At 39.9% G+C, this 24521-nt stretch overlaps 1 protein-coding gene and 1 long non-coding RNA gene across 9 annotated transcripts in view; one reads left to right on the top strand and one right to left on the bottom strand.

Moving 5' to 3' along the window:
* Window positions 1-24521, bottom strand: part of LOC127442888 (gastrula zinc finger protein XlCGF26.1-like) — a 202061-nt gene that overhangs the window by 44969 nt on the left and 132571 nt on the right. Inside the window, exon 3 of one of the 8 annotated variants that reach the window (XR_007897544.1) lies at window positions 9446-15507. The exons of the other annotated variants lie outside the window; for them this stretch is intronic. The gene's annotated coding sequence lies outside the window, so the exon portion shown is untranslated. The remainder of the gene's footprint in view (window positions 1-9445; window positions 15508-24521) is intronic. 8 annotated transcript variants of the gene reach the window in all.
* Window positions 70-13279, top strand: LOC127442994 (uncharacterized). Its single transcript, XR_007897574.1, has 2 exons — window positions 70-270; window positions 8411-13279. It is a non-coding gene; the product is annotated as an uncharacterized LOC127442994 (long non-coding RNA).

Raw genomic sequence — 24521 nt, 5'->3', positions numbered from 1 at the left:
AACTCGTGTATTAAATAAATTCAATGCACACAGACTGAAGTAGTTTAAGTCTTTGGTTCTTTTAATTGTGATGATTTTGGCTCACATTTAACAAAAACCCACCAATTCACTATCTCAAAAAATTAGAATACATCATAAGACCAATAAAAAAAACATTTTTAGTGAATTGTTGGCCTTCTGGAAAGTATGTTAATTTACTGTATATGTACTCAATACTTGGTAGGGGCTCCTTTTGCTTTAATTACTGCCTCAATTCGGCGTGGCATGGAGGTAATCAGTTTGTGGCACTGCTGAGGTGGTACGGAAGCCCAGGTTTCTTTGACAGTGGCCTTCAGCTCATCTGCATTTTTTGGTCTCTTGTTTCTCATTTTCCTCTTGACAATACCCCATAGATTCTCTATGGGGTTCAGGTCTGGTGAGTTTGCTGGCCAGTCAAGCACACCAACACCATGGTCATTTAACCAACTTTTGGTGCTTTTGGCAGTGTGGGCAGGTGCCAAATCCTGCTGGAAAATGAAATCAGCATCTTTAAAAAGCTGGTCAGCAGAAGGAAGCATGAAGTGCTCCAAAATGTCTTGGTAAACGGGTGCAGTGACTTTGGTTTTCAAAAAACACAATGGACCAACACCAGCAGATGACATTGCACCCCAAATCATCACAGACTGTGGGAACTTAATACTGGACTTCAAGCAACTTGGGCTATGAGCTTCTCCACCCTTCCTCCAGACTTTAGGACCTTGGTTTCCAAACGAAATACAAAACTTGCTCTCATCTGAAAAGAGGACTTTGGACCACTGGGCAACAGTCCAGTTCTTCTTCTCCTTAGCCCAGGTAAGACGCCTCTGACATTGTCTGTGGTTCAGGAGTGGCTTAACAAGAGAAATACGACAACTGTAGCCAAATTCCTTGACAAGTCTGTGTGTGGTGGCTCTTGATGCCTTGACCCCAGCCTCAGTCCATTCCTTGTGAAGTTCACCCAAATTCTTGAATCGATTTTGCTTGACAATCCTCATAAGGCTGCGGTTCTCTCGGTTGGTTGTGCATCTTTTTCTTCCACACTTTTTCCTTCCACTCAACTTTCTGTTAGCATGCTTGGATACAGCACTCTGTGAACAGCCAGCTTCTTTGGCAATGAATGTTTGTGGCTTACCCTCCTTGTGAAGGGTGTCAATGATTGTCTTCTGGACAACTGTCAGATCAGCAGTCTTCCCCATGATTGTGTAGCCTAGTGAACCAAACTGAGAGACCATTTTGAAGGCTCAGGAAACCTTTGCAGGTGTTTTGAGTTGATTAGCTGATTAGCATGTCACCATATTCTAATTTTTTGAGATAGTGAATTGGTGGGTTTTTGTTAAATGTGAGCCAAAATCAACACAATTAAAAGAACCAAAGACTTAAACTACTTCAGTCTGTGTGCATTGAATTTATTTAATACACGAGTTTCACAATTTGAGTTGAATTACTGAAATAAATGAACTTTTCCACGACATTCTAATTTATTGAGATGCACCTGTACACAGTGCTAGAGAAATAAATTAAATATGTTACTAAAATGATGTCTTTTATCATTTCTTTATAATTATTGCAGAGTTCAAATTGGCTACATCAGCATAAGTATGTGAAACAGAAAACATATTTACTTACTCGTATTTATTCGCAACATCTGTGCACTGAAACTATATAGGCTATAGGAGAGACCGAGGCTAGTTGTTTCATATGAGAAAGTGGTCACAAAGACTATATTTTAGTAACTATAAGACTTGGAATCAAAAGTCCACAAATGTGTTTCCTCCAGCAGAGGTTTTTAATGTTGGTTTCAACCACCTAGTTTGAAAAACTCATCTTAAAATATTTTTGGTTAATTTTACTAATGTATATCACATTTTTGTTATAGTTCTTAAATAAGTCAACAAATTCAAAACACAATGGCATACATTGAAGGCTCAACTATTTTATAAAGACAGACTTAAATGTGCTGTCAGAGTAGGCCTACTGTACTTTGATATCGCATGTCATCACATATTTACCAGACCAGGTTGTACGGCAAAAATACATCGAATTTATCAACAACAATATTTGTTGGCCAAAACAATGTTTTGATATTTCTGTACATTACCTTAATTTTGTGCCTCAATTGTTTTACTGTTAATATTTCCCTAATCGTTTTTTTTTTTTTTTAAAACACTGGTTGCATGGTGACAACTTATCCCATAGAGTATGACAAAAAGCCTGGCTATTGGCATTCAAAGAACAGTATATTTTTTCTGTGGTCACTAATGGTGAAATGGTTTCAAGGCTTTTTTTTGTTTTGTTTTTTTGTAGCCAAGACTTGATGACATGTGGCTATACAGAAACCACTTAAGGAAATATTCAATGGAATAAAATGTTTGACAACTGGTCCTGGTCTCTCCTATTATTCCCTGAGGATTTTTCTATGGGTTTCTATAATGACAGTTTTGGATTTAAAAATAAAATTAAATAAGGTCTGTGGCCTTGATAAAACATTGGCCATTTTGTTCTCCAACATAAAGTAGTCATACCTCAAAAGTGAATTTTGAAGCCGTCATAAAAAATAAATAAAATGATAATAATGTCTTCAATGCGACTTCAAAATACATGTTTTAGGTATGACTGCGTGTAATTTATGCTGTAGCACAAAACATCCTAACTGCCATTATTAAAACCCATAGGAAGGGTAGGAAGAGGATCCCAAGTGTTGATTAGCCTTCCGGGTTCACCTACAAATTGATGTTACAGCTACGGCTGCACAATTAATTGAAAATATAAATAAATCGACATTACAATTACAGTTGCCACAATTAACTAATCTTGAAAAGTTTCAATTACATAATTTCATTTAGTCTACTCCCAAAGCCTCAACATTTTCTATTTACAACATAATTTAGGTGCATGAAAGTAGTTCACCCAAAAATGAAACTTTTCTCATTATTCACTTACCCTGATGCCATCCAAGAAGTGTTTGACTGTATTTCTTCAGCAGAACACAAATGAAGATTTTTAGAAGAAGATGGAGCTCTGTCAGGTCCTCATAATGAAAGTCATTTCATCTGTGTGCTCTTTCAAACTGACTCTTCAATCAGTTCACTAACTGGACGTCTATTGATAGGGGATTGTGATTGGATAGTTTAATCCAATCATGTACTTCAAATAACACGGTGTGATTTTATTGGTTTTACAAGCCGTATCCTTGGCTACCTTTAATTAGAATACTCACGTGACTGAGAAAGCCGCATAGGCGAGGGGAAATACGGGACAAAACACAATTTTTCAGAATAAGTCGTGACACTAGAAAAAGTGCTTAAATACGGGAATGTCCCAGGAAAAACGGGAAGTCTGGCCACCCTAACTTTGGAAGAAGCACCCAAAGACGAAGCAAAACACCCTCGTCGAACGAAGCCAGCGTTTGTACTACCGCGCGGCATCATTTTAAAAGCAGTTAGTTGCTATGGAAGTAATCACCAAACGAACAAAACCGTCACTGAATTTCGTTATCATTATGGATGAACTCAGCGAAATCTGTTCACCCAGTAAGTGTAAATCAGGCTTAATGATGAAGTCAATTCATCTCTCTCTGAGGCCCAGTATTACCATCCTCAACAACAGACCAACGTGAGCGTCAAGCCCATGCACGAGCGGCAGACAAAACAGATTTTACTAAAGTTAACATTTTTAGAATATTTAGGTGATAAAAGTTGATAGTCTTGAAGTGGCTCATTTAAAACAAATAAAAGGGAACTCTATAAATTGACCTCAGATTTTACCTCAAAATTAAGAAAACATTTTTATTTTATTTTTTCAAGAAGAGCCCTTTTACAAGACTATTAGTGAAGGGTACATTCATACAGTACTTTCATGATCCCTTTAGAGTGTCTACATCAAGAGATCTGTCCTTCGAAGGGATTACAGTGCATCCGGAAAGTATTCACAGCGCTTCACTTTTTCCACATTTTGTTATGTTACAGCCTTATTCCAAAATGGATTAAATTCATTATTTTCCTCAAAATTCTACAAACAATACCCCATAATGACAACGTGAAAGAAGTTTGTTTGAAATCTTTGCAAATTTATAAAAAAAAAAAAAACAAAAAAAAAAACAAATCACATGTACATAAGTATTCACAGCCTTTGCTCAATACTTTGTTGAAGCACCTTTGGCACCAATTACAGCCTCAAGTCTTTTTGAGTATGATGCTACAAGCTTGGCACACCTATTTTTGGGCAGTTTCTCCCATTCTTCTTTGCAGGACCTCTCAAGCTCCATCAGGTTGGATGGGGAGCGTTGGTGCACAGCTATTTTCAGATCTCTCCAGAGATGTTCAATCGGGTTCAAGTCTGGGCTCTGGCTGGGCCACTCAAGGACATTCACAGAGTTGTCCTGGAGCCACTCCTTTGTTATCTTGGCTGTGTGCTTAGGGTCGTTGTCCTGTTGGAAGATGAACCTTCGCCCCAGTCTGAGGTCCAGAGCGCTCTGGAGCAGGTTTTCATCAAGGATGTCTCTGTACATTGCTGCATTCATCTTTCCCTCGATCCTGACTAGTCTCCCAGTTCCTGCCGCTGAAAAACATCCCCACAGCATGATGCTGCCACCACCATGCTTCACTGTAGGGATGGTATTGGCCAGGTGATGAGCGGTGCCTGGTTTCCTCCAGACATGACGCTTGCCATTCAGGCCAAAGAGTTCAGTCTTTGTTTCTCATGGTCTGAGAGTCCTTCAGGTGCCTTTTGGCAAACTCCAGGCGGGCTGTCATGTGCCTTTTACTGAGGAGTGGCTTCCGTCCGGCCACTCTACCATACAGGCCTGATTGGTGGAGTGCTGCAGAGATGGTTGTTCTTCTGGAAGGTTCACCTCTCTCCACAGAGAAATGCTGGAGCTCTGTCAGAGTGACCATTGGGTTTTGGTCACCTCCCTGACTAAGGCCCTTCTCCCCTGATCGCTCAGTTTGGCCAGGTGGCCAGCTCTAGGAAGAGTCCTGGTGGTTCCAATCTTTTTCCATTTACGGATGATGGAGGCCACTGTGCTCATTGGGACCTTCAATGCTGCAGAAATTATTCTGTACCCTTCCCCAGATCTGTGCCTCGATACAATCCTGTCTCGGAGGTCTACAGACAATTCCTTGGACATCATGGCTTGGTTTGTGCTCTGACATGCACTGTTAACTGTGGGACCTTATATAGACAGGTGTGTGCCTTTCCAAATCATGTCCAATCAACTGAATTTACCATAGGTGGACTCCGATCAAGTTGTAGAAACATCTCAAGGATGATCAGTGGAAACAGGATGCACCTGAGCTCAATTTTGAATGTCATGGCAAAGGCTGTGAATACTTATGTAGATGTGATTTTTTCGTTTTTTATTTTTAATAAATTTGCAAAGATTTCAAACAAACTTCTTTCACGTTGTCATTATGGGGTATTGTTTGTAGAATTTTGAGGAAAATAATGAATTTAATCCATTTTGGAATAAGGCTGTAACATAACAAAATGTGGAAAAAGTGAAGCGCTCTGAATACATTCCGGATGCACTGTATGACTTAGGTATGATCACTTTCAAATGCCATTAGCCCAGTGTCATCTGTGGTGACGTATTGCTGTACTTCTGCCCCAATGTCCGCCACAAGGCTGATTTTTTTGTATTTTTATTAAATGTTAGTAACAAACAACAATATTGTCCCGACAAGCCAGAACAACACAGGGATGGATAAAATACATAAATAAATACATTTTCACAGTACAACGCACTTTATGAGTCCGTATGTGCCCGTCATCAGAGGCCTCATAATAGAATACATTCTGGCTGTTTTGTGTTTTGTTTTTTTAATAAATAGACTTAAAGTGAATTTTTGTTCATATTTGAAGATCAAAAAGAGTTTGTTTAGGAGCCTATGGTATTTAACAAATGAGATTTTTAATAAAAGGGCACAGTTTCTTTTTTCATCTTCAGGAAAACCAAAATGGGATTCACATACCATGACCTGACTCCTGAAGCTGATGCGAGGCCCTACAGCAGAGAGATGAGTCTCTGACCAAATGTAGCCTATGCCTCGTGCAGTCATTCAAAAATTCTCTTCCAGCCACAGGGTAAATTTGTGACTAATCACCATTTACTTCACTAAATTAAAATATAGGCATAATGTTTCTCAAACGGTGTAATTTGGCCTGCTTGTAATTTGGTATTTTCATGACGTATTTTAACGTCTTATTTCAACGCACAAACTACATTATTTTAACACCTAGATAAAAGTCCTACAAACGATGTAATTTGGTCTGGTTGTATTTTATGACGTATTTTAAATGTCATATTCAAACGTACAAATTACGTTATTTTAACACTTAAACATTTTGGTCTGGTTATATATGTTTTTGTCAACTTCAACATTCAAGGTTAGCACAATGTTTTAAAAACGTTTTATTTTGGTTGAGTTGTTCAGGTGTTGTTTCTGGGATGTTTTTAAAACGATTTACTGCAACATTACCTAACTGCAATATTGTGAAACGTTGTAAAAACATTTTGTGTTTGCTGGGTAAATGCTTAAACAGCATTCGGTATATTAATCTCAAACACATGAAGGTGTGGACAGGAGACTGGTTAACAACAGCACCACAACAGCGCTGCCTACTTTACTGGAGTGAAATAGTTTTCAGAGTGAGCTCTTATGTGCCTTTTAAAGGTAAATTTATGTGCGAAACGTTTTCCACACCGTTGGCATGTGAGAGGCTTCTCTACAGAGTGAATTATCATGTGTTCCTTTAAGTTTTCTTTAAGTTTGATAATCTGTCCACACTGAGGACAGATGAAAGACCTCTCTCCAGTGTGAATTTCTATGTATTTCTTCCAGCTTTCTCATGTCTGAATCTGTTTCCACACTGAAAACATGCAAAGCGTTTTTCTACACTGTTAATTTTTATGTGCTTTTCTGGGGTTCCTTTTGCAGAGAAACTCTTTCCACATTGATTGCATGTGTTTATGGTCTTTCCTGTGTGAACTGTCATGTGCTCCTTATAACTTTTATGGTGTGTGAAACACTTGCCACAATGATGGCATTTGTACCGTTACAAAAATCGAGAGTTCATGGCAAATTTGCTGCAAATTGTCCATTGTTGCCAAAGGTTTGCCAGAGGTTCCCCACTACCGGCAAAGAGCTGCAAACTTCTGGCAAACATTTGTGGCGAATCAAAAGCTCATTTTCATGTGAAAATAACAAGCGGCAAATTTGCGGCAAGTTTAGATTTTTTTGTAAGGGTAAGGCTTCTCTCCAGTGTGAGATCTTACGTATGTATGTGCCTTCCAAGAGATCCTTTTTACTAAGAAACTCTTTCCACACTGAGGGTATGGGAAAGGTTTCTCTCTACTGTGAATTCTTATGTGCTTTTTAAGGGCTTCTTTATGTATGAAACTCTTTCTACATTGAGGGAAGGTGAAATAATTTTCTGTTTTTCTTCATTTAATAATTTTTTGTGAGAATTTCTCTTCAGTCTGTGAGCAAGACTTTCTCCAGTTACAAATTTAGCAGGTTCCTGTTACTGATGTTTCTCCTTAATTCAGTGCTTCACTTTCCTCTTTCAGCTTCATCAGGTCTGAATCAGTAAATCAGTACGAGAGGATAAAATTTAAAAGGCGATAAAGTTGAACCAAACAATAGAAGAAAGCAACTGAGATCAATAACTTATTTATGCTTGATCTTTTTTACACTCAAAGGTTAACTCTGTCATTTTCATATTAAGTGGTTTGTCTTGGAACAGACAACACATTTCTGTCCGCCCCTCTTTTTGAAAATGAATTGTACCCTAGTTGGTAACTTCCGAGCAGCATCCACTTCCACTGCTTTATGTCTGCCCATGAAACATGTCTCCTCACCTGCTAGAAGCCAGTAATTTATACCTATAGCAGTATTTCTGAATCCTGGTCCTGGAATACTCCAACACCGCACAATTGTGATGTAGATTTTAATCATGTGTGTTTATTTAGGGAGAAATCCAAACTGTGTAGTGTTGAGGGTACATTACGACCAGTACTGAGAAACACTGGCCTGTAAAAAAGATCAAGTATACAGGTGCATCTCAATAAATTAGAATGTCGTGGAAAAGTTCATTTATTTCAGTAATTCAACTCAAATTGTGAAACTCGTGTATTAAATAAATTCAATGCACACAGACTGAAGTAGTTTAAGTCTTTGGTTCTTTTAATTGTGATGATTTTGGCTCACATTTAACAAAAACCCACCAATTCACTCTCTCAAAAAATTAGAATACATCATAAGACCAATAAAAAAAACATTTTTAGTGAATTGTTGGCCTTCTGGAAAGTATGTTCATTTACTGTATATGTACTCAATACTTGGTAGGGGCTCCTTTTGCTTTAATTACTGCCTCAATTCGGCGTGGCATGGAGGTGATCAGTTTGTGGCACTGCTGAGGTGGTATGGAAGCCCAGGTTTCTTTGACAGTGGCCTTCAGCTCATCTGCATTTTTTAGTCTCTTGTTTCTCATTTTCCTCTTGACAATATCCCATAGATTCTCTATGGGGTTCAGGTCTGGTGAGTTTGCTGGCCAGTCAAGCACACCGACACCATGGTCATTTAACCAACTTTTGGTGCTTTTGGCAGTGTGGGCAGGTGCCAAATCCTGCTGGAAAATGAAATCAGCATCTTTAAAAAGCTGGTCAGCAGAAGGAAGCATGAAGTGCTCCAAAATTTCTTGGTAAACGGGTGCAGTGACTTTGGTTTTCAAAAAACACAATGGACCAACACCAGCAGATGACATTGCACCCCAAATCATCACAGACTGTGGAAACTTAACACTGGACTTCAAGCAACTTGGGCTATGAGCTTCTCTACCCTTCCTCCAGACTCTAGGACCTTGGTTTCCAAATGAAATACAAAACTTGCTCTCATCTGAAAAGAGGACTTTAGACCACTGGGCAACAGTCCAGTTCTTCTTCTCCTTAGCCAAGGTAAGACGCCTTTGACGTTGTCTGTGGTTCAGGAGTGGCTTAACAAGAGGAATACAACAACTGTAGCCAAATTCCTTGACATGTCTGTGTGTGGTGGCTCTTGATGCCTTGACCCCAGCCTCAGTCCATTCCTTGTGAAGTTCACCCAAATTCTTGAATCGATTTTGCTTGACAATTCTCATAAGGCTGCGGTTCTCTCGGTTGGTTGTGCATCTTTTTCTTCCACACTTCGCCTTTTCAGTTTTATACCTCTTGCATAGTACAGGTCAAGCTCTTCATTGCTTGGCTTTTTAAAAGAAATAAAAATACTCATTTATGACTTGAAAACAAATATTTTAGGCAGATCCTATTTAAAGCAAAAATGGTAGATGCTATTTGCACATTGATAAATACTAACACTGTTGAAGGGAATCACTGGCAGCATTTATTTTGATTATTTGAAGTCACACAGAAACCGTACTCCTACCCCTAAACCTAAACTAAACCTTAAAGGCCTATTCACACCAAATTCGGGAAAAATTTGCAAGATGGCCCTCTGACGAAAGGTCTATTAACACAGAGATTGTTACTAATAAATTGAAAAACAATTTCGCCCCTGTACAGTAGGCGCTGCTGTTGCTGTTTTACAAACATATTTCTTTTGTTTTTCTGCTCGGACTTTATTCAGCTGTCAATGCATAAGATTATTATACTTAATGTTATTAAGGTATTTCTTTACCTGATTTGGCATAACTGTTATTTCCATGTTTTTGATGCAATTTATACAAGTGATTTGAGTAAAGAGCATTGTTTAGGGGCGTGTCCAGATGGGGGGCATGGGGTGGTCCTGGCCCCCATTTAAATCTGATTGACCACCCCAAATTCTTAGCTGTGATTGGTCATTTCGAACGGTTAATCGAGTGGACTCTGGGGAAAAACTGCATACAGTCATCCGAAATGAAATGAACACGCACTGTAGCTCACGCTGCCATTCACATCCGTCAGACCGTAACACTGAAGCGCATTATCTTCTTTATTGTCTCAAAAAATAGTATTACGTCATGCCACGGTAGTGTCCTCTCTCCAAAACTCCACAAAACTACCATGTGTTTAATGTTACATGGTGTGCTATTCCTAAAGAGACAGTAATCATTTTAGCAGCATCCATAACATTTATGCAGTTTCAAGTAAACTACATAAATAAAAACTTGTATTGAAAAAATATTAAAAATACATGCAATTTGGAGTCTTCTGTGTTTTGCAGTATTAACATTTAATAATTAATCAATTAATTAAACATTCGACTATTACATTTTTTTGAAAATGTTCATATCTTATTATTATTATTACTGTTATTATTATCATCAGGGATGTTGGGTTACGCTTCATGCTACCCTTGAATGAGACTGTGCCCCACATGGACACCCCAGTAAGAAAGTCTGAAGGCCACTGGAGCTGCTGCACAAATACAAGTCCTCTTTATATGTATTAATGCTCTACCACACTCTGAGCAGACATAAGCTTTGAAAACAGTATGTATTCTCTGGTGTTGTTTAAAATAGGCCATCTGTGAAAAACATTTCCACCCCGAGTGGTGTAATTTCTCTAATAAATTATATGTAATATGAAATCTTGGGTTTGCTTTATTTGTAAAACTTTTCCCACATTGAGGGCATGTAAAAGGCTTCTCTCCAGAGTGAATTCGCATGTGATCTTTGAATGAGAGGAGCGAACTTTCACAGAATTTGGCAGAGGAGCATGGCACCAAACTGAAACGGAGCCCGTGGCTCTTTTTGTCCCCATATTTAGAATTTCAGAGGCATTTCTGAACTAAATGATCATCGAAGGAGTTCTTCCAGGCAGAGCGATGTGGACCAGACACAGGATGCAGTGGTTACAGAATGGACAGCAAGCACACAGCTGCTGGTGTACGGGCACCCGAGCGGAGGAGATGGGAAGACAGATGAGGTTGGAGAAAAAATTGAATGGCTCTTTAAAGCTGAAGAAATTTCTGTGCCACTGAAAGGAACTGCAAAAATAAACAGTTTTCAAAATAGTTTTCTGAATACGCCACTCTTCTGCCGTTGATCAAACAAAGAGATAGTCCAACCCCCAACTCACGCCATTGGTAGAGTCATAGTTTGGTGTCTGTATGGACGGGCCACTCAAAGCAAAGAGTAATTTTTATAGTGCTACAGTAACAAAATTAACATAGAAAAATGTACATACTTCAAACTGTAAGGTGTGACATCAATTCCAACCAGTCTGTAACATCCGAGGTTGTTACCCCTCCTACCAACCACCAGAGGGAGCCCTCTTCCGAATACTTACTCTGTACCGTTTCTTCTTTGGTGACTTCCTGTTTAAACTATATAAATACCATGCTGTTCCATTTTGACTTTGCAAAGTATTGCCAGTTTACCCTGCCTTACCAAGCATTTTTCCATTGCCATTGCTAATTGTTCTCGTTATGACCATTGCCTGTTTTCCTGGATTTACTACCTTTGGATACCCCTTGGTTTTGTTTGCCTTGTTGGACTGTCTTTTTGGTTTATTGGATTATACCGCCTGCTTAACAATTACCTCTATTTGCCTGCCGATTTGGATTGTTTGCTTGTGTTCTTTAATAAACTTCCTGCACATGGATCCTAACACCGTCTCCATGGCCAGTTCGTTACACAGTCGCCATATTAAGCATTACAATGTCTTCCTTTTGCATGTATAGGAATGACCCATCTCATCCTTCAAATCAAATCACGTTTATTTATAGAGCACATTTAAAAACAACCATGGTTGACCAAAGTGATGTACAGTGGCATCACAGTCAAGACAGTATAACAGAAATAATACATTGGTAGTAGGGCAATTTCACAGCTTAACCATGATTTAAGGTAAATTAAAAGCTAATGAAAATAAGAAAGTTTTAAGAAACGATTTAAAAACAGATAGAGAGGAGGCGGTCCTGAGGTAATCTGGTAAAATGTTCCACAGTTTGGGGCCAGTGATACAAAAATCACGATCACCTCTATGCTTCATCCTGGATCTAGAAACAGACATAAGTCCATGATCCCCCGGATCTGAGTGATCTGGTTGGGTTGTGCGGACGAACCAAATCACAGAGATAATGGGGTGCCAGATTGTTTAATGATTTATAGACAAATGTTAAAATCTTAAAATCAATTGGAAATCTAACAGGCAACCAGTGCAAGGAGATCAGGATGGGAGTGATGTGTTCAAGTTTACGACTGCCCGTTAAAAGATGTGCCGCAGCATTTTGGACCATCTGCAGGCGGGATAGAGCTGATTGGTGCAGGCCAGAGTACAGAGAATTACAGTAATCCAAGCATGAAGAAATAAAAGCATGGATCACAATTTCAAAAATTTTCCTGGACAGAAAAGGTTTTGTTTTAGCTAGGCGACGTAGGTGGAAAAAACATGATCTAACCACTTCGTTAATTTGTTTATCGAACTTTAGGCTACTATCAAAGAAAAAGCCCAGGTTTTAAGTGTGAGAAGTGAGATGAGGAGTGAGAATATCCAAATTAATGTTGTTCACTGTTTTAAGCTTGTTTGGTCCAAGAAGGATAATTTCTGTTTTACTCTCATTAAGGTGTAGGAAATTATCTGTCAGCTAGGTTTTGAGTTCCTGCAGACAAGCAAAGAGAGGGTCAAGAGCTTGTTGGTCATGACATTTTATATGTACATAGATCTGTGTGTCGTCGGTGTAACAATGAAATAACACCCCATATTTGTTAAAGATTGCGCCCATAGGAAGCATATATAAAGAAAATAGGGTTGGAGCGAGGATCGAGCCCTGCGGAACACCACAGGCAAACTGTGCCACAGAGGAGGTGTGCTGGCCCACTCCAATCCAGAACCGTACCTTGAATACCAACACAATGCTCAAAGCATGAAATAAGGATATTGTGGTCAACCAGATCAAATGCTGAGCTAAGATCTAAGAGGACCAGGGCCATGACATTCCCAGAGTCTGTAGTCATTAAGATGTCATTTAGTACTTTTAGTAGAGCAGATTCTGTACTATGCATAGCCCGACTGGAGAGGTTCACGGATAGAGTTCATTTAAAAAAAATGACTGCAACTGGGTTAAAACTGCCTTCTCCATAATCTTCACAATAAAAGGCAAGTTAGAGATAGGCCTAAAATTGGTACAGATAGCAGGATCCAAAGTGGAATTTTGAGGAGAGGTGTCACCGTTGCAAGTTTAAGGCAAGTCAGGACAGTCCCACTGCAGAGACAGTTGTTAATAACAGACAATAAATCTGGACCAATCGTGTCAAATATTTGCTTGAAAAAAACGTGGTGGTACGACATCATTTGGAGATAAGGTAGGCTTTAGATGTTCAGTGATTTCTCTGCATAATTGAAGAGAAACAGGCTCAAATTCACTCCAGACAGCTGAACAGGATGAAGTCTCAACCAGGTCATGAACATCTGGCAGCAGCTGAGATCGAATACTGGTAACCTTTTCAGTAAAAAAAAATAAGAAAATTTTCACATAGATCCAATGATGTCTCAGGAGAAGTAGTTGTAACAGAATTTAAAACTGCGTTGATGGTGGAGAAAAGAGTCCTGGGTCTATGGGATTTTTTTGATATAATCTCAGATAGATATTTTGATTTAGCAGATTTGACACTTGTAGATGGTCCTTTTTCCATTTACGTTCCGCCTGCCGGCAGATCTGCCTGAGTGATCACGTAGTGTCATTAAACCATGGCTCCGATTTCGGTTTTCGGTGACGTGCCTTCAGTGGGGCTATAGAGGTATTTGAACAGAAGGAATAGAATAAGTTGAGATGTACCTCAGCATCCCAATTATTTGATGGAGATGCAAAATCCAGAGGTTTACGGACCTTGTTATATGCATTTGAGAAGTCTGTAGAGGAGCGTAGAGAAAATATACGTGACAAACGTACCTGAGATGGGACTTTCACCACAGAGTCAGAGAGAGAGGTTGAAAACAGGATCGGATTGTGATCAGAAAAGGTGTTGTCACAGATTTCAATGCTGTCAGCAGATATTCCATGTGTTAATACCAAGTCAAGACAAGGGTATGACCATGTGACTGTGCGGGGCCATCTACCCACTGAACAAAATCCAAGGTGTCAATAAGGATTGAAAACTCCTTAGATAGTGGATTGGAAGCACAGCATAAGTGAATGTTAAAATCACCCAAAAGTATAATCCTTATAATGTCTAATGACAATAGGCATTATGGTATGACCAAAATAACCTGTTTTACTTATTTCATCCATCCTATAAGAGTATTTTACTTCTAAAATCATAACATTCTTTATCTCTTCAAGTCCATTTTTAGAATTAAAACAAATTTCACATGAAAGATTCTCAAAATAAAATTTGCTCATTGTGACAATTTTGGGCAGTTCTTCCTTAAATGTCTCTGTAGTGTACTTGATGAGCTGAAAATCCTCTCACATTGAGTGCAGTCATATGTCTTCTCTCCAGTATGCACTTTCTCATGTGTTATCAGGAGTCTTGGATGAGCAAAACTCTTTTCACAATGTGAACACTTGTAAGGTTTTTCTCCTGTATGAACTCTTTGGTGCTGTTTAAAATGGGCCATCTCTAAAAAACTCTTGCCACACTGAGAACAGTTGTGTAATTTCTGTCCTGAATGATATTTCATATGAACTCTCAGGTTTGTTTTATTTGCGAAACTCTTGCCACACTGAAGGCATGTGAAAGGCTTTTCTCCAGTGTGAATTCTAGTGTGGATTTTAAGACTTCCCTTTTGTGTGAAACTCTTCCCACACTGAGGACATATGTACGGTTTCTCTCCGCTGTGAACTCTTACGTGAAACTTGAGGCTTTTTTTATATTTGAAACTCTTTCCACACTGAAGGCACGTGTATGGGGTCTCTACTGTGTGTATACTCATGTGATCCTTAAGAGCATGTGTGTATGTGAAATTCCTTCCACACTGAAGGCATGTGAACGGCTTTTCTCCAGTATGAATTCTTGTGTGGATTTTAAGGCTTCCCTTTTGTGTGAAACTCTTTCCACACTGAAGGCATGTGTATGGAGTCTCTCCAGTGTGAATTCTTGTGTGTTCTTTCAGACTTTTTTTATGTGTGAAACTCTTGCCACACTGGATGCATGTAAAAGGCTTCTCTCCAGAGTGAATTCTGATGTGTAAATCAAGGTTTCCTTTATATCTGAAACTCTTTCCACACTGATGGCATGTGAAAGGCTTTTCTCCTGTGTGAATTCTCGTGTGCTCTTTCAGACTTCTTTTGTGTGTGAAACTCTTTCCACACTGATGGCATGTGAAAGGCTTCTCTCCAATGTGAATTCTTATGTGACTATTAAGGTTTCCTTTATTTGTGAAAATCTTACCACACTGATGACAGGGGAAGTAATTTTTTGTTTTAGTTCCTCGAGCTCTTTTTTGTGAAATTTTCTTTTCAGTTTGTGAGCCACTAAAAGATTCTTCACCGGTTATGAAATGATCAGATTTCTGATGTGTCTCCTCCACTTCATCCAGCTCCTGACTGTCCTTTTTCACTTCCATCAGGCCTGAAATTAAAATATAAAGTAGTCAAAAACCAATACAAGAGGGATAAATATGAAATGAAAGGAGATAAGTGAACCAAATCAAAGAAGAGAGCAACAGGTTGACTGTTTATTTCTGTGATCATTTCTTAACTGACAGTTAATTTTCATGTTCAGGGGCTTTTTCCTGGAATAGGCCACAAAGTTTCATCTGTGGGTAGCATCAGAGCAGTGCCAGCTTCCACTGCTTCATGTCTGCCCATGAAAAATGTTGCCTCACCTGCTAAAAGCCAGTAATGTTATGACTATTGCACTGTACAGTACAGGTCAAGCTTAAAGGAATATTCCAGGTTAAATACAAGTTAATCTCAATTGACAGCATTTGCAGCATAATGTTGATCACAAATTAATTTCAACCAGAGCTGCACGATATATCAAACTAATCGGTATATCGCAAATGTACATTTTGCTATATGCATTTTGCAATGGCTTGCAATTCCAGAATGATTTTAATATATGAAAAAGTAACGTTCATTGCAACGCAGATAGCAGAGAATGGACAAGGTACGCGATTGTTATATTGTGTGTGTGCAGAGCAGAGAGAAGACACATTTCAGTAAGTTGTACAGTCTCTTTCTACATACCCTCTGATGTGCATGATAATTTTTTTGTGCTACAAGTTGGAGAGCTAAAGCTTAGTGCCCTGCTCCGTTTGAATGGCCAGCCACTGCTATCTGTCACACACAGCATTAAAACAACATTCATAGTTTGCATTTTGTGATAAAAGTGACCATTTTAAAGTTGAGATTAAAATTCTGTTTCTCCAAAATTTACATCTGATTCAAATGATGGAGCGTGTCACATGTGTGGATATGTTGTTGTAACCGGCACTATCCCGTGCTTTCAATTTGTGTTGTGTTTGCAGATAATAATGAGACCAAATGCCAGTATACAAACTGTACTTGTTTAATGGCCGCTGTGAATCTGTGTGGATATATCAAACGATGGGTTTCAATTAATGGATTTTCCTGTGAATCATTCCTCTCAGTCTCAGGTTCAGCACAGACTGAGAGCAGGTACGTTAAAACAATGCAGAAAGCGAATGTCTACAGCAAGTACTTCTGGACATTATTTTTTTCCAAATAGAAGTCCCACTTTGAATCAACAAATTGAATTGAATTACTGTCATTTAAATTACAGTTTAAAAATATAAAGTTTTAAAACAACTCAAGATTATTTTGGATATCCGTTAATATGATGAAATTAACATTTATTCAAATGCTTTTTTAATTGAAGATTAAATTGCATATCTGCATATTTAGGTAATCTCATCTGATTACTTTTGGATTATCTCTTAACTTTTCATTTGATGTCACATGCATGAGTAGGATAACCTTTTCTGGCCTGGTTTAAAGCCTCCATCACAGAAGCAGCTGTTGGGAGGTGTAGCTGGAAGATTGTTTGGTGTCTGCTGTGGCAGCAATCCAAGAACTTGTTTGTGCACACTAGCGGTGAAAGACATTTTAAGGCTGAAGGAGGCCTTTCAGGATTGGTTAGCCTGAGGGACATTAATTCAGCTTACAGGTACCGGCAAACCAGAAGGACTGCAGATTTCACTTTGTTGTGGAAGTGAACTCTTGGGTGTGGGAGGAGTTTGAGGAGGTCATGGATTAGGACTTTATATTGGACTCAAATAGGTTCAGGCAAACCATCAGACTACTTAGGCAAGAGAGAAAAGGCTTTACCATGCTGTTGTCAGTCAGGCAGGGAACTGCTTACCTTGCCTGGCGATATAGTCTGGTGGTGGAAGGAACACTTCTGAACCCCACTGACATGCCCTCTGTGGAGGAGGCAGGGATGGAAGACTTGGGGGAGTCATTGTCGATTTCCTACTAAAGTAGTCAAAAAGCTCTGAAGTGGCAAGGTACAAGAAGCGGAAAAGATTCTCTGAAGGTCCTGAAGATGCTGAAGGGGTCAGTCCATCTCAAGTGGTCCAATACACTCATTTTTCTTTTTTTTATTAACAATTTGTATTGATTCCATTCACAAAATAAGTAAACAGAGAATACGGAATCAAATTATATACATTATATACATTTGATGTGAGCTCCACTGAGTGCAATGAAAGCGCTTCTCCTAAACATGCACAGAGTTCTGGGCCTCGTTTCCCAATAACTATTGATCTTAGCTGTTAAGAGCATTTTCTAAGAGCGATTTTATGAACGTTCGTTATTTTTTATGTGCGTCCAGGGTGTGAAATAGCACCTGCCAAATGCGACGAGACTCAATCCAGTTCGTAAGCTCCTCGTCCAAATGCAGGTAGCCTATTTCACGTGTGAGTAATTTTGCTCATCTACCCCAAAAGACAAGAAATGTTGTTAGTCAAAAAGACATGCGCTTTAAGAAACACACTTTATTATATTTTTAAGAACAGACAAAAGAAAAGCTTTTAATGCTCGTGTATGATTCGCCGTTTGTTCAGAGGCATGCAACGGGACCCGGTCTCCTGGAACACGCGCATGTAAAGAGTTTTCACTCCTTTTTCTCTGTTTCATTTGACTGAAAACTGTTTGGAAGAATAATGTAATCTATGAGAATGCTGCAAATGATCTCCGATCATCTCGTGAGGTACTGTGAGTTCCGCTTTATTTCCACGGAGCAGTTCGCTCTTACACATTGTGAACGCAACTCTACAGGTTTAGAAATATATACAGGTATCTTTGTATTAAAGAAACAAAGACGAAAGTGATTAAATCATCATTAAATCAAGTAATACAAGACACGTTCACCTTGAACCTAAAATTGAGTTCTACTTTATTTTCTTTAGGCAGCATTAACTGTATTACCAAAACACTCGATAAGAACACACATTTGGCGGCATTTTTTGGGAACACGGGAATATATTAGGCTTATTTATTATGATGATTATTATCATTATATTTACATTTATAATTGTTTTTAGTTCTTAATTTGTAGGCTATAAGTAATTTTTCACCTGTTGTGATACTTGCGTGATGGCAAATGGGGCCGTTGGAGACGGTAAATGTTTGGTTTTGGGGAGGTGGTTATATAAAACATTTTTTAATCACTTTGTTATTTTAATTGCTTTTTTGTTTCGTTTAAAGTGCAATTTGAATTTAGAAATGTACATTTTTCGTGTTTCAATAAATTAATTTTTAAAGCAAAATCAATAAAGCAAAAATATTCACCGGCCTTGGGGGCTGACAATATAATCGGATATCATGATATTTGATATCATGTAGACTCAAGATGGTGCCGAGTATGGCTGCTGCGTTGCGAGCTCCGACACAACACTGTAGTGTTTTGTTTGTTTTGTTTACAATTCTTATGTTTTTTGTACTGGATGTTGTCTGCCTTATTGTCTACGACAGACAAACACTTTTGGACATTGGTTCAGCAATTACACACCACAAACCAGACTTCAAATTCCTCATTGCTGACCCGCTGTTTACAAACATGGCAGCAGAGCCCTTTGTCTGGGCTGCCCGGCCGCGGAAACGCAGGAGGAAAAGGGGAAACAGAGCCGGCGTTCTCATCAAAGTAAGACGCCGCACAAATCAACCCCCGCTACCCAGTATTCTACTGACAAATGTTCAGTCTCTGGATAACAAGCTCTGTGAGCTGAAAGTGCAGATCTCTTTCCAACGAGAGATGAGGGACTGCTGCATTATCTGCCTAACAGAAACTTGGATGTCTTCTGAGATTCCAGATTCAGCCATTGAACCCACGGGGTTCTCCGTGCACCGAGCGGACAGAGCAAAAGACCTCTCAGGTAAAAGCAGAGGTGGTGGTGTATGTTTTATGATCAACAAATCCTGGTGTGATCAGAGGAACGTACATTCTATCAAGTCTTTCTGCTCTCCTGATCTGGAATTTCTCATGCTTCTGTGTCGACCATTCTGGCTACCGAGGGAATTCACAGCGGTCATTATCACTGCTGTGTACATCCCGCCACAAGCCAACACAGACCTGGCACTCAAGGAACTGTACGGGATTATAAGCAAGCAGGAAACCGTGCACCCTGAGGCCACGTTCATTGTGACCGGGGACTTTAATAAAGCCAGTTTCAAATCAGTCGCACTAAAATACCACCAACATATTAGTTTTAACACACGAGGGGACCGGGTTTTGGACCATTGCTACTCTCCCTTCCGGGACGGCTACAAATCCCTCCCCCGCCCACCATTTGGCAAATCGGACCACTCTTCCATTCTGCTTCTGCCCGCTTACAGGCAGAAACTGAAACAGGAAGCACCCACCCTCAGAACGATCCAGTGCTGGTCGGACCAATCAGACTCTATGCTACAAGACTGTTTTGATCACGCAGACTGGGAGATGTTCCGGTCCGCCTCTGATGATGACATCGAGCTTTATGCTGATAGCATAACGTGTTTCATCAGAAAGTGCGTAGAGGACGTTGTTCCGACCAGAACAATACGGATCTATCCGAACCAGAATCCTTGGATTAATAGCGATGTTCACGTGGCACTTGATGCGCGGACCTCCGCTTTTAATTCCGGGAACGCAGAGGAGCATAAACATGCCAGTTATGCCCTCCAAAAGATCAGCAAAACGTCAGTACAGGAACAAGATTGAAGGACAGTTTAACACCACCAACTCTAGAAGCATGTGGCAGGGAATTAACATCATCACGGACTTTAAAGGGAACAAAAACTCCGCCACGAACACCGCTGCCTCTCTCCCGGATGAGCTAAATACTTTTTATGCTCGTTTTGAGGGAAATAACACCGCCCTCACGGAGACAGCTCTCGCGGCCGAAGCTACAGAGGTTAGTTCACTCTCCTTCTCTGTAGCGGATGTAACCCGATCCTTCCGACGGGTGAATATCCGCAAAGCCGCGGGTCCAGACGGCATTCCGGGCTGCATCATCAGAGCATACGCGAACCAACTGGCTGGTGTTTTTACGGACATTTTCAACCTTTCCCTCCCTTTGTCTGTAGTCCCCACATGCTTTAAAACGTCCACCATTGTGCCTGTTCCAAAGCAATCCAAAATAACTTGCTTAAATGACTGGCGTCCTGTTGCTCTGACCCCCATCATCAGCAAATGCTTTGAGAGACTAGTCAGAGATCACATCTGCTCTGTGCTGCCTTCCTCACTTGACCCGCTGCAGTTTGCTTACCACAACAACCGCTCCACTGATGATGCCATTGCATCTACAATATACGCTGCTCTCTCCCACCTGGAAAAAAAGAACACTTATGTGAGAATGCTGTTTGTAGACTACAGCTCAGCATTCAACACCATAGTGCCCTCCAAGCTTGATGAGAAACTCCGGGCTCTGGGCTTAAACAACTCGCTGTGCAGCTGGATCCTGGACTTCCTGTCAAGCAGACACCAGGTGGTTAGAATAGGCAGCAACATCTCCTCATCACTGACCCTCAACACTGGAGCCACAGTGTTCTCAGCCCACTCCTGTATTCCCTGTACACACGACTGTGTGGCAACACACAGCTCCAATGCCATCATTAAGTTTGCTGATGATACGACGGTGGTAGGTCTGATCACTGACAATGATGAAACAGCCTACAGAGAGGAGGTGCATACTCTGACACGCTGGTTTCAGGAGCACAACCTCTCCCTCAACGTCAGTAAGACAAAGGAGCTTGTGGTGGACTTCAGGAGAAGAGATGGAGAACACAACCCTATCACCATCAATGGAGCACCAGTGGAGAGAGTCAGCAGCTTCAAGTTCCTGGGTGTCCACATCACTGAGGAACTAACATGGTCCATCCACACTGATGCCATTGTGAAGAAGGCTCATCAGCGCCTCTTCTTCAGACGGCTGAGGAAGTTTGGAATGAACCGCCACATCCTCACACGGTTCTACACCTGCACTGTAGAGATCATCCTGACTGGCTGCATCTCCGCCTGGTACGGCAATAGCACAGCCCACAACCGCAAAGCCCTGCAAAGGGTGGTGCGAACTGCCAGACACATCATCGGAGGTGAGCTTCTCTCCCTCCAGGACATATATACCAGGCGGTGTGTGAAAAAATCTCAGAGGATCATCAGAGACTCCAGCCACCCGAGCCATGGGCTGCTCTCACTGCTACCATCAGGCAGGCAGTATCGCAGCATCAGGACCCACACCAACCGACTTCATGACAGCTTCTTCCCCCAAGCAATCAGACTTCTGAACTCTTGATCTCCCACGATCAAATACATCAGCACTGCACTTTATTACTCTTATATCTCACACCGGACTGTCATAAATTATATTATTATTATATTATATTCTCTCTTAACAACTTACTATCAACCGACAGCCTGAATGTCAAGACAGTACAATACAACCTACTGTAAATTCTATATATACTTTTATTTTTATTGAATAATGTGTATTCTATATTGTGTGTATTGTATACTGTACATGGTATGTTATTTGTATATTGTGTTGTGTGTAATTATGTGTATATTAGATTTTAAACTGTGTTGTAAATCTGATGTTTATTGTAATTGTCTCATCACTGTCACGACAACTACGTTGCTCGGAACTGCACCCAAGAATTTCACACACTATTGCACTTGTGTATATGGTTGTGTGACAATAAAAGTGATTTGATTTGATTATTTTAACTGCGATTATCATTCAAATATTTTTTATATATCGCCCAGTCCAAAAGGGAAGTTAAATTTTTCATGAACAATTGTAAAATGAAGTAATTTTATGGAGACCCGCACAAACGCGTATAATTCCATATTGCAACATGTTACCTATTAATTTTTGCATATTTGTTTGTTTTTGTGTAGTCTATGGGCAATATAAATATTTTATTTGATTGAAAAACGTTGTTTTGAAAATAGTAAATTATTCGTTTGTGGTATGGTTCTTTCCAAAAAATGCATCAACCAGAAATAAAAAAATTGGCTCCTTAGTGAAAAAAAGGTTCCCAACCCCTGAATTAGAACATAAAAAAACATGAAAAAAAAACTATACTTTAAAAAAAACAATAAGAATGCACATACACATTTAAAACTACAAATCCCTCTCCACTACCCCTCCCCAAAAACCCTACAAAAAGGCCAAACATCTGCCCAACTTCCTGTTAAACAAATCCCATTTTCCCAGCCTTCTATACATTACCTCCTCAAATGCCACCACCCCGTTCATCTCTTTGCACCACTCCTGAAATGAGGATGCTCCAGCCGACTTCCATCCCGAGAATGATCCATCTGCCTATCATAACTCCGGCTAGGACCCAAATTTTTATATGTCTATCCCCTATATTAAGGACTGCCCCATCTCCTAAGATACAGAGTCTGCAGCAAAAGGAAAACTGAGTGTCCAATATGTCACATATAAAGCTCCGAACCCTCAACCAAAATTCTTGAATCTTAACACCAAAAAACATGGGTTGTGTCCCCATCTTCTGATTGGCATCGCCAGCAGGTGGGTGTGTCTTTAAGACCAAGCCTACACAATCTAGAGGGTGTCCAGTAGAATCTATGTAAAATCTTAAATTGCATCAGGCACACCCTTGCATCTCTAGATGTAGACTTGACGTTTTTAGAATCCTAGCCCACAATCCCTCCTCCAATACCAAGTTTAAATCTATCTCCCATAATCTCTTGAGAGAAGTTGAAGCTCCGTCCCCCAGACTCTGAATTAACAGGGAGGTATACACTGATGCCTCATGACCTTTTCCAAAAGCAGTAATCACCACTCCCAGAGTATCTGCCGCTTTAGGGGGGTGTATGCTACTCCCAAAAATAGTACAGAGCAGGTGGCGCAGCTGTAAATACCTAAAGAACTGAGATCTGTGAATCCTAAAATGCTGAACCATATTTTCAAAGGATCTCAACACTCCACTCTCATATAGGTCCCCGAGTGTAATAACCCCCTTCACAATCCACTCTGACCAGCAGAGAGGGGACTTATTAATACATAATTTTTGGTTCAGCCATATGCTCGAGGCAACATTTAAAAAGAATGTCCGAACTAACCACTCTGGACACTTTTGTCCATACCGAGTGCAAACGGGAGATAACAGGATGTAACTTAACTTCTTAGTTTAATAGAAAGGCTTTGCGATGGCAAAATAGGGACAAGAACTTCATGTTCAATACAAAACCAGGGAGGGGCTCTCTCAGGTGGGAGTGACCAATGAGCCAAATGTCTGAGACAGAATGCATAATAATAAAACAAAATCTTGAGTAGGCCTAGCCCACCTTTGTCAATCGGCCTATGTAACTTATTGAAATGTAATCTGGGATGTTTACCATTCCAAATGAAGTCTTCGCTATGCTATCAAATTGATTGAAATAAGAGAGGCGGACATCTACAGGGAGAGATTGTAACAGGTAGTTGAATTTTGGAATACAATTCATTTTAATAACATTAACCTTCCCAATCATAGATAAATGTAATGAAAACCACCTGCCCACATAGCTCGAAAACCTTTTTATTAATGGGTAAAAATTAACTCTAACTAAATCAGACAAATTTGCTGGGAAAAAAATGCCCAAATACTTAATGCCCTGTTTGGGCCACTGGAAGGCGCCTGGCTAAAAAGCTGTTACTGGGCAGTATGCTGTCAGTGCCAAAGCTTCAGATTTAGACCAACTGACTCTGTATCCTGAGAACTTAGAAAAGGAATTAATAATTCTGTGGAGGCAATGCATAGATCTAGTGGGGTCGGAGACAAATAATAAAATATCATCTTCGTAAAGCAAAAGCATATGCATCATACCTCCTGCCACCACCCCTGGAAAATCATCTTCCATTCTTATCGCGGCTGCTAATGGTTCCAAGATAAGATAGAACAATAATGGGGAAAGAGGGCAACCCTGCCAGGTGCCCTATCCAGAGTAAAATAATCTGAAATTAATCCATTTGTTTGTACTGCGTTACCAGGTATCTATAAAGTAACTTAATCCATCCAATAATAGTATTCCCGAACCCGTGTATTTCCAAAATCTTAAAAAGATAATCCCATTTTACCATATCAAACGTCTTTTCAGCATCAAGTGAGATGGTAGCGACCGGAGTCTGA

Source organism: Myxocyprinus asiaticus, chromosome 6 (genome assembly GCF_019703515.2).
Source record: "Myxocyprinus asiaticus isolate MX2 ecotype Aquarium Trade chromosome 6, UBuf_Myxa_2, whole genome shotgun sequence".
Classification (NCBI taxonomy): Eukaryota; Metazoa; Chordata; class Actinopteri; order Cypriniformes; family Catostomidae; genus Myxocyprinus; species Myxocyprinus asiaticus.
The sequence above is the reverse complement of the archived record's forward strand: the minus strand, read 5'-3'. Positions and strand labels throughout refer to the sequence as shown.